A 12,500-nucleotide genomic window follows, 5' to 3' on the forward strand; every position below is an offset into this window, starting at 1 on the left:
GTGACAGGATTATTTCACCTTGTTTTTTAAAATTTATTATTCTTTGGATACAAAAATCTCGACTCATGGAGGAGCTAAACATCTTGGCTTGTGAAGGCATTTAGGTCATTCCACCTTAATTGGGGGCGACAATATTCCACAAGGGTCTGAATTAATGTGACAAAACTATATTTCTATATATTTCCTTCCCGCTAACTGTACTGGCAATTTTTTCCTGTGTCGACATGTGAAGCAAAGCAAATGTTTTCAAAGGTGGAGCGAACTTGCACTGCCATGTGCACAATGTCAGAGGACAGACAGGAGCCACTACTGTCTTGTTGCAGACACAGCGTGACAGCCTTCCAGACACCGAAAAAGATTCACTGATTTGCGTAGCCGACGATTAGGCCTTGTTTTTGTGATGTGATGACCACATTGAAAGAAGCTGTTGTTCTGTATTTTGTTCTTTTGTTAAAGACACCCCTAAGATAAATGACCCCTCCCAAGATTTGTCGTTGGATCTACTACTGGCTGAGAACACTAGCTAAGGGAAGCTTGGGTGTTAACATCATCAACCTGCTGGACATGTGGACCAGGTAAATTGGCAGAAAATAATATATCTGGAAAAATGTTATCACCATAGAAATTCGTCTTTTGGAGGAAACTAGCAAAAGTACCTGTCCATTGTGATGGGAAAAGCTGCCCTGGTGGTAAGGGAAATAACTATAGAAGATGATGGATCATGTGGTTACCCGGGAAAATTCAATCCATCCTGCAGGGCTCAACTTCTGCTTCATCCTGTGGGAGGGAGTACCTTTCTCGGCTCACCTTTGGTTGGCCATGTACTGTTGAATTTTTGTTGTAAAAAAAAAAAAAAGGACTGATTTGTATCATAGAAACAACTCGGATTTAAGAGTAACATACTTTGTTAAGGCTTTGTGTGGCACCTTTCTGTCCCGCTGGAGGAAAAGGTATGACCTGGCTGATGGGTGGTGCTGGTGACACTGGGAAGAGAGGGAGGCAGGCTTGGCCTGTAAGAATGGGCTGTGCTTGTGACACACAGACAGGAAGGAAATGATATATATATATATATATATATATATATATATATATATATATATATATATATATATATATATATATATATATATATATATATATATATATATATATATATAGTCGTGTCCATGGGGGTTTAACCCTACCTGGACGGATAGCAAACCATCTCCCTCGAAGGTTACAACCGAGACTCGGAGATTAATGCGTGTGCATTAACGGGGCGTACTGGCGGAGAGGCGATTCACCCAGGAGGGGCACAGCACAGGGGCGCTGCACCAGCACAGCACACAGCTACAGTTTCTTAAAAGGAATACATTTAATGAAAATAAATTAATATTTACAATGGACAATAAGTCAATAGGTAATGATAATAATAAAGTAAATAAACACTACAGTCGAGGAACCTCTCACACAGACTCAAATACAGACAAAGGGAACACAAAATAGAAAGAAAAACTTCCCTTTTATCTACTCTTGCACTTAGCTTGGTCCAGAGCTGATCCTTGTGGAACTGGAATTGAAGCGCTTCTCTCGTAGCGGGATGAACGCACGGCAGGCAATCCATGAGCAGCACTCCACACCAAGGCTCAAAGCCCCGGTGTAACGGCTTCATGTGCTCCGCTCGTCCTCACCGACCCGACCAAATGCAAAAGGCCAGCGTCTTACTTCACCACGCAAGCAAAATCGCCTCAACACGAATTCAATGGCCGTGTCATCCTCCTCGGCATGCGCTCAACCTCCGCTCTCGCCTCTCCAAATAATGCTCCTCGTGCCTCCACTCTGTTCACGGCTCTCCACAAAATGCACGAGCCTACTGAGTCCGATGCCTCTCAAAATGTCCAGTCTACTGATCACGGCTTTCCCACAATGCGCAAGCCAACTCCTTCCTCCTAAATTGCGCAACCTGCCTTCCTTTTATTTCGATCATGCCAATCTATCTCCTCCACCTCCAGGGCGTGGCCTGCACTCCCCAAACCCTGGAAGGCAGGGCTTCTCCTCCTGGGCTAGCTTCTGACGTCATGCCCGTCATCGTCCCTCGGGGGCGTGCCTTCGCTTGTTGTCAACCTTTGGAGGCTGGGCTTTCTGCCAATTTGTTGTGGTTTCAGGGATGTGTTCCCCACCTTTATTGCCGGTCTTGAAATGTAAAAGCAAAGGGGAAAAACATCACAGAGGGGAATCACAGACTGTGGAATTTATTCTTACTCCCTGGGCTAATTAACACCGCACCACCCCTCGTGTGGTGACATGTAACACTTAAGCTCACAGGTTCCCTACTTACTCACATTGAGATGCCTCCTACATGTCCACGGACCAAGCAACTCCACACAATGATATCTATATTCCTTATTAGATTCTTCCATCTACCCCCACAATCATAACTATATATATATATATATATATATATATATATATATATATATATATATATATATATATATATATATATTGTTTGGAATAACCTTTCTATTAATATTTAACGTTTCAATATGGTACCATACCCATATTGCACTTTTTTCAAAACCACATCCGTTATTTCTTGAAGACATAGTTCCTTCACTCGAGCAACATATCGCACGTGCCGGGTAATGACGTTCGGAGACATCAGTTCTCTTAAATACGAGCAAGAACCGCAGAAATTCAGCATAATGTAAAATATGGCTTCAAGTACTTAACCCCCTCTCCACCCAACCCAAAGTCCTCAATCCCCCCCCCCCCCAATACCCCAAGTCATCAAGCCCCATCCCCAAATCGAAAGTCTTCAAGCCTCCCCCCCTAACCTATCTTAAAATGCCCTCCTCACTGAGTATTCAACCCCCCCACACCCAATGTCCTCAACCACCCCCCCACCCACCCAAATCTTCAACCACCCTCCACCATAAATCCTCAATTCCCCTCCCCCCAAAACCTCAATCCTCATCTCCCAACGCTCTATCCCATCGTGAAGCACTGGTTAGGGCAGAAGGATGCACCCACAGTTCTATCGTGGCTGCCTTACAAAACTACTTGAACGTTGGCAGAAATTTGTGGACTGCAGCATTGATTACGTTGAGAAATACATATCCACCACGGTCGAATAAAGATTGTTGTTTGTATCTGTCTTTGTTACTTTCGCAAACTTCGTTTGACGAAGGTATTGTATTGACCCCTGTGTATTTATTTATTGGTAAATATGTGTGCGGACAACATTGCGCAAAAACTGCTGGACCGATTTGCATGAAATTTTCAGAGATGATGTGCAGTTACTCAAGGATGCCAGGCGAAGCTTTTGGGAGCAATCGGATCAAAGGTCAAGGTCAAGGTCACAAAAAAGGTCAAAATCGTTTTTTTGCGATTAAAGTGTCAATTTTGTTCCGATTTACATCAAATTAAGTCCAAAATGTTCAGTATTCAAATCCCGATCCACTGATATAGCGTATGGTATAGTGTTTGCAACCCTAGTTAGTCTGTGGAAGTCAAAGGTCAAGGGGGTCACCAAAATGGAGTTTTTGATTGGGAAGCGTTGTGGACAACATTCCACAAAAACGACTTCGCAGATTGTCATGAAATTTTGTGGATGTGTTTGGCATCACTAGAGGACAAATCGATTAGATTTTAGGAGCGATCGGATCAAAGGTTAAGGTCAAGGTCACAAAAAGGTCAAAATCGTTTTTTCGCGATTAAATTGTCAATTTTGTTTTGATTTACAGCAAATTAACTCCAAAATGTTCAAAATTAAATTCCCCATCCTGTAATATGACACATGGTATAGTACTTTTGTCACCCAAGGCAGAGGTTGGGGGTAAAAGGTCAAGGGGGTCACACAAATTGACATTTATATCGGAATGCGTTGTGGACAACTTAACGCAAAAAAACAAAACACAGAGAGGCTTTAATTGTTTTGGATTTGTTTGGCATCATGAAAGGACAAATCCATTAGATTTTGGGAGTGATCGGATCAAAGGTCAAGGTCACAAAAAGGTCAACATCGTTTTTTCATGATGAAAACGGTTAATATGTTTCCGATTTACATCAAATTAACTCCAAATTGTTCAGTGTTCAATTCCCCATCTTCTGAAATGACACAAGGTATAGTACTATTGTCACCCTAGGTAGCGGTTATGGGGGTCACGAAATGCATATTTGTATTGAGATGTGTTGTGGACAACTTAATACAAAGGTAATAACTAGAATATATCTCTCTCTAAACTGTGTTTCTGTTGATGCAACAAGGGCCATAAGGGCCCTACCAAACTTAGTTACTCAGTAAAATATAAGAAATCAGATCCATCTCTTCTGGATCTGATTTTGACAAATTTCCCTGACAATATCTGCTGCTCTTCCTTCGCTCCAATTGGTTCTTCTGACCACGTCCTTGTCAAAGTGGACATCTCTCTGGCTGTGATCAGAGAACCACCTCACCGCCGTCGAGTCTGGCATTTCACTCAAGCCGACTGGCAGGGTCTCCGAGCAGCCATCAAACTTACAGACTGGTCTCCTATCACTACTTTCTCAAACATCAACTCATCCTGGGAATTCTTTCAAAGAAACTTGCTCTCCCTCATGCACAGATTTATCCCCTCTCGTGTTCAGTTGTCTTACCCTTCCTCCCGCCCTTGGTTTACTGAAGCATGTGGCGAGGCAGTTGTCCTGAAACAACTTGCCTTTGCCTCATGGAAAGCAAACTCAACTGAGGGCAATCTCAGTTCTTTCCACAAAGCTCGGAACAAGTGTGTATCTACCCTCAGGAGAGCCAGAAACCAACATCTTTCTCATCTCAAGTCTGAACTCTCAAACCTCTCTCCCTCCTCAAAATCCTGGTGGCGTTTAATCAAATCTGTTTCTGGTGTATGTTCCCCCTCCATCGCCTCCCTTACCTCAAATGGCCGCACTGCTGATTCCACACGTGATAAAGCCGAATGTCTAAACTCGGTGTTTGCAGCTAAATCTTGTGTCCTAAACCCATCACTATCTCTACCCACTTTACCCAGTCGCACCCAACTGTCCCTGGACTCTGTATCCTTTTCTCCTGACAAGGTGGAGAGCTTGCTTTCAAACCTCGAGTCAGATTCTGCAACCGGTCCAGACGGCATCAGCCCACGTGTCCTCAAAGCCTGCTCTTCTGCTCTTGCTCACCCTCTCTCTGTTCTATTCACCCTCTCATTTGCCCAAGGTCATCTGCCATCTGCTTGGAAATCTGCTAACATCACTGCCCTGCATAAAAAAGGTGCAAAAACAGATCCCTGTAACTACAGACCAATCAGCCTTCTCCCAATCATCAGCAAGGTTATGGAATCCATCATCGCCTCAGATATGAAATCCTTCCTCTTCTCCAATGGCTTGATTTCCAATCATCAATTTGGTTTCAGACCAGGTCACTCTACCCTGGATATGCTGCTTCTGCTCTCCCATCAATGGATGGAGGTCCTCAATGCCAGACAGGAAATCCGAGCCGTATCCCTGGACATATCACGTGCTTTTGACACAGTCTGGCACCCTGCCCTACTCACCAAACTCTCTTCCCATGGTATTCAAGGCAATCTCCACTCATGGCTCGCAGACTTCCTCTCCTGTCGCAGTCAACGTGTGGCCCTAAATGGAGTTCTTTCATCCCCTCTTCCTGTGCAGGCTGGAGTTCCTCAAGGTAGCGTTCTGGGCCCTGTTCTTTTTCTGGTTTTCATCAATGATCTCTCGGACTCTCTGGAAAATCCTCTATTTCTCTTTGCCGACGACTCCACCCTCTGCCGTACCATCTGTCATCCCTCAGACCGGCAAGCAGCAGCTTCTTCGCTCATTGCAGATCTGGATAAAATCACAAACTGGTCCAACACGTGGAACATGTCTTTCAATCCAGACAAATCTCACACTCTCACTATGTCTCTTCGAAAGGACCGTTTACAAAACCCCCCCATCCACTTTCTCAACAATCCTCTGGAAGAAGTCTTTTCTTTCAAGCTTCTGGGTCTCACTATCTGCCATGACCTTTCCTGGGAAAGTCACATTTCCAACCTCGCCTCAAAAGCCAGTCACCGACTGGGAATCCTCCGTCGTGCTAAGTCCTTCCTCGGCCCTCTTGAGCTCCTGACCACTTACAAAGCTTTTGTCCGTAGCCTGATGGAGTACTGCTCTCCCCTCTGGGCTGGTGCTCCTGCCTCCCACCTTTCTCGGCTTCACGCTGTCGAAACCAGGGCATTTAAGATCATCGGCATCTCCCGCAATGAAGCTGAGTCTTTGGGCCTCTCACTCAATCACCGCAGGTTGGTCGGTGGTCTTTCTGTCTTCTACCGACTCCTCTCCAGCCTTGCCCCCCTGCTCTCTCTGCGATTTGTCCCCACCACATTTCCACAGGGCGCTCAAGGTCCGCCAACAACCCACTTCTGGTAAAACTACCAAAATCACGAATCACTGCTCATCTTCACTCTTTCATTCCTCTTTTTCCCGCCTTTGGAATAAACTTCCTCACTCTATTCTTTCCCATTCTTCCCTCCAGGCTTTCAAAACAGCTGTTCACCACCACCTCTTATCTTCCCCCATCCAAATCCTCGATCTTTTCTACCCCCGATAATCCACCCAAGCCCACTTCCTTCATTTCTCCTGCTTTCCTTCCTGAAAGTCCCTGTAATGTCCATCTTCTCTTCGCCATGTTCCCCGTCCCATCCCCATCCCTCTCCCTTCCACAGTTCACCTAATGTGTCTGTTCCCCACTGTTTTGTCCCTTCCACTCCCGCCCCTCTTGTCTCATGCCTCCTTGCTGTGAGTTGTGTGTTAGCTCTCATACGAGCCTCGACCAAGGTATACAAAAAAAAAAAAACAATTTTTCATTAAGGAGACTTGGTATAGTTTGATATGCACATAGCTTCGCTCATGGTTTAGTAAAAGGAGTTTTACTTTCTCGTTTAATTAGACGCCAATTAAAATGACGTTTTTGTCCTCGCTCGGATTTGAAAACATGATCTACTTGATCCAGGTCGTGTCTGCGTGGTCAGTGACATTCGACCGAATCCGACCCTACATGCTACAGAGTTCGGCACTCGGGACAACGAATCACCTAAAATTGTCATAATCGTAATAGTTCTAATAACAAAATCCTTTCACAAAATCCGGATCATGGACTTTAAATTCGCGAAATTCCCGAGCAGATTTAGTGGAATTTTAGTTCCTCATTTCACTCTCATGCCATGTTCAAACTAGTGGTTGCGGCGAAGGTATGCGCTCTACGAGTGCCCGTTCTAGTTCATTCCAGTATCTTTTCCTGTTTTGGAGAAAAATAATAGGAGGCATTACTTTTAAACCAGCAGGTTGTTTCTGTGTGAAGCCTTTTCTTTGATATATATATATATATATATATATATATATATATATATATATATATATATATATATATATATATATATATATATATATCTTCTTCTTCTTCTTCTTCTTCTTTCGGCTGCTCCCGTTAGGGGTCGCCACAGCGGATCATCCGTATGATCCGCATAGTGATTTGGCACATGTTTTATGCCGGATGCCCTTCCTGACGCAACCCTGGTCGCCTCTTACGACACAGGGATATGGTACACCTATTTTAACCGGGGTATACACCGGCCCAGTATACTGGTACTCATTTCGCCGACCTCGGAAGGATGACAGGCTGAGTCAACCCCGTGGTGTATTAATTCAGTGGCCCAACGGGGCTTGAACTCAGGACCTCTTGGATCCCAAGCCGCTGCCCTAACCACTGCGCCAACACCTGGCATATATATATATATATATATATATATATATATATATATATATATATATATATATATATATATATATATATATATATATATATATATATATATATATATATATATATATATATATATATATATATATATATATATATATATATATATATATATATATATATATATATATATATATATATATATATATATATATATATATATATATATACATATATATATACATACATATATATATACATACATACATACATATATATATATATATATACATATATATATATATATATATATATATATACATATATATACATATATATACATATATATATATATACATATAGATATATATATATACATATATATATACATATATATATATACATATATATATATATATATATATATATATATATATGTATATATATATATATATATATATGTATATATATATATATATATATATATATATATATATATATATATATATATATATATATCCATAACCCTGTATCGCTGTTCCATTTGCCCCAAAATTTGCTGGACAGCATTATTTCCACACGCAGAAGGTCAACGTCGCAATAAAAAAACTTTTATTTCTTAATCAAGAAGTTAAAACATGAAATAACGTCCTTTTGGACGCTCCATTATTGTAGGTCAGGTGTCTCCTTCTGCCGGAGAGGGGAGGAACTTGGCTTGCTCCTCCATACCTCGTGTTCAAAGGTGATTCTCTATCAAGAATCAACCGCTTGAATTCAAATATTTATATTCCGAATGCAGAATGGAAAGTAATAGACAAGGTATTCCCAGTCTCTGCAGGACTACATGAGTATAAGGAGTGGTCGCAGGCTCCTGTACGAGCTTAAACAAGGAAACTAGGAGGACATTTGGCCTTTCATTGCTGTGTTGCATTCCCGAGTTAATCTTTCTGGTGCAGCTTTAAAGAACGATCTTACTGATGTTTTTCTAAAATCCAAATAACCCGATCTAATTGATCGGGTGACTCAACTTGCAGATGCATATATAACTAGAAGGGGCACTCAGTGGAGCGCATACCTCCACCACGTCATGCCTGATCCACGAGAACATATCGGGCCCAATACATTTTTGAAATATCATGCTATATAGTACTATATCGTCTTTGGCCCCATCTCTCAATGGTGAAGAATCACTTTAAAAATTAAATAATTCTCGTATTCGGAACCGGATTCGGATCTTCACCAAAATCAAATCAATTCGTCCTTGCCACACACCCAACCTGTCCACCAAGTTTCGTCCGAATCCTTCCAATTTTTTTTGAGATATCGTACTATGTATTAGTTTAGCCCTATCTCTCAATGGTGAAGAATCGCTTTAAAAATTCTAATACGTAGTCGGATCTGCATCCGGATCTTCACCAAAATCGAACCAATTCTTCCTTCTGACACACCCAATCTATCCACCAAGTTTTGTCCGAATCCGTCCAAACTTTTTGATATATTGTGTGATATATCATTTTTAGCCCTCTCTTTCAATGGTGAAGAATTGCTTAAAATTTTCTAGTCGTCGGATCCGGATCCGGATCCGGATCTTCACCAAAATCTAATCAATTCGTCCTTGTCATGCACCCAACCTGTCCACAAAATTTCTTCCGGATCCGTCAACAACTTTTTGAGATATCCTGTACACAAACAGACAAACAGACAGACAGAAAGGGGTGAAAACCTCCTTTACCTTCGGTGTCGGAGGTAAAATACACAGAATGAGCACACAAACAACAACAACTTTGTCTGGTAAAAGATCCTTTTTCGTGTGTTTTGCTTTATTTTACATCCTGATTGACACTCACAGATATACATGCAATATATTTGTGAAGTACAACATGCTGTCCTTTGGTTAAACCCATCAGCTAAGCGACGGGAGTCACGCCTATACTATACAAATAAAACAAATTCCTAATCACTGACTTATTAACTTATCTGGAATTGGAATTCCAGATAATGTACTGTATTGTCATCATGCACCGTCCATCCGTCTCCTATTTCGACTTCTCCTGTCAAACTTCTGATCCGGCTGAAATTTGGCAGCAAGGTTCTGCTCCTGATTGGTAATGGGGATTGCAAAGCTTGTTCTGGTCACGTGATTTCAAGTGGGACAAAATGGTGGACTTAGCAATTTCCTTCAAGAAACTTCTCCAAACCCACCAGTCAGAATGCTCCCAAATTTGGGTGACAAAATTAGGCCAGGGTGAGGATGTTAAATTGCTGAGGTCATGCCAATCATGTGACCGAAAGTGTGTCAAAAATTGCCGACTTGGTCAATTATACTGGTAAAATCACGTAAATTCCTTCAAAAACCTTATTCTCCAGACCTACCAGTCAGAATGCTACCAAATTTGGGTTACAACATTAGGCCAGGGCCCAGATAAGCTACAAGTCCAGTGGTCCTATTTTAGCTCACCTGGAGCAAAGTTCAGGTGAGCGTATGGGATGGCACATCGTCCGTCTTTCCACAAACACTTGTAACTTCTTCTCTGAAACTACACACATGATTTTGATGAAACTTGACCACAACCTTTATCACCCCTGATTTAGTAAAGCTTGCTCACGGAATTAAAAAAATCAGGATCCGAGGGGATCTGTGGAAAGAGTTTATGGGGGAATGGAGGGGAGGAGGGTTGCCCCTCCAAAAAGGTATTTGCTTTCAGAACTACACACACAATTCTGATGAAGCTTGACTACAACCTTCATCAGCAGTGATGTACCAAAGTTTGTTCATGCCATTCAAAAAAATCGGGGTCTCAGAGGGTATACAGGGGGGTTACCCTCCAAAAATATGTATTTGCTTTCTTTTCCGAAACTACACACAAAATTGTGATGAAACTTCACCACAACCTTCATCACCCGTGACGTACCGAAGTTTGTTCACGCCATTAAAATACAATCCAGAGGGATTTACTTTCTTCTCCGTTACATATTTTGTGGGTCATCGACGCCAACCAGTGGTTCTCTGGTTTTCTTATCCAGCCGCTATCAGGTGAACACCCCGGGGTATTACCCCTGTTTTTTTTTTTGTTCTCAAACAGGAAACACTTTTGGGTCACTTGAAAAAATTTCCTCATGTATTCCCACCGAAAAAAGCGACTTGTGGAATGAATGGTTTTCCCCACAACAGCCACGAAATTAATTATTGTGCTTCATGTTCAAGAGTTTTACATCAAAATTATCATCATAAGTTTTGGTTATTTTGGCCACTGCTTAAATTTCTCCAAGTAACTTCATTTCCATCTTCCTTTGAGGGGCTAAATAAAACGAATCGAATGATCTATAATTCTATTTTCTCTCCCTGGATCACAGTGAACTATCTTTTTGGTTGCGAGCTATCTTTTTCTTGAGCACTTCATGTTGTGAGATATGAAAAGGAAAGATCTATGAGCAAAGTGTGCACCTGCCAACGATGTATAATAGGCGCAGAGAAGATGAAGCCCAGACAATGAAGAGATTAGTTACATTGCTACCAGAAATAGACTGCCTCGGAAGGTGTAAGAAAAGCTAAATGCAGGTGATAATGGCACTTTGTGAGCCTGATGTCGTGGAAAGGGAACATTGACTGGGAAGGCTTTGCTCAGGAACCCAGGAATACAATTAAATAAGAGTACGAAGTGCAGGAAGAAAAGGTGGTGTCACTTACTGACAGATTTGAAAACCTTGTGATGAAATGTTGGTTTCCTTACCTGTTCAAACCTGTTTAATGACCAGTCTGCCTATCCATTACTCTCCATTCCCAATCAGCGTTGCTGACGATGAAATATTCATGCAAAGGCCTGCAGCTCCTTGTGGGGTTGGCCATGGGTATTGTCGTCAGTCAGGGCTGTGATACAGCTACAGATAATCCGAAATGACCATCTCACTGTGATCCAATTTCAAGAACGATTGGACAGCTTGACCTTATACAATTAAGATGGTGAGATTTTACACCTGCTCGGTCATCAGCCTTTGACATGCACAGGCATATACAAGTCAAGGACTCTGAGCCAGGCCATAGTACATAAATTAAACTACATAATTATGTAATACAGGTTCCATGATGAGATACACACTGGAATTGTCAGATCAAGCTCACAAGTACCATTTACTCAATCACTCTCTCTCTTTGGATCTCACTTCATTTGAAATTTACACAGGTGATCTGTTCACTCAGCAGTGCACAGGTTGTCACCATTCATTATACATGACAGTGTGATGTTTGTTGAGGCACGACATACATACATATATATATATATATATATATATATATATATGTATATATATTTGCTCGAGATGTATATAAATGGGGAAGCAGAGTGAAAATGAGAGGGGGTGGTAGAAGAAAAGCCAATCATCAGTTGCTTTGTTGTGTTCAATGCCATTATCGGGGTGTGATGTGTATCGCTTGTGTTTTACCTTTTAAATATAAACAAGTTTAGACTTCAACTTCCTGCTGGTTGGACATTGATTCATTCAAGAACCTTAAGGTTTTTGACAATTTCAAAGAACAGACAATCTGAATGTCAGCTCTGCAGTGTGATGTATGCTGAACACACAAAACAGAAGATGAACGTATTTCCACACATAGACAAAGGGGAAATTGTAATCTTGTCAAAGCTCCTGTTTTTCCCTACTTTGGCAAAATGAAGAGGTCAGAAGACATTGATTTTAATGCAATGTCAGTGAAGAACCAGTGGAGTAAGTTTGGGGTATTATCTCACAGTTTTGCTAACGCGCTGTCGCTGTG

Source organism: Eptatretus burgeri, chromosome 7, assembly GCF_056783735.1.
Source record: "Eptatretus burgeri isolate ZD-2024b chromosome 7, Ebu_testis_v1, whole genome shotgun sequence".
In the NCBI taxonomy this organism is placed as follows: Eukaryota; Metazoa; Chordata; class Myxini; order Myxiniformes; family Myxinidae; genus Eptatretus; species Eptatretus burgeri.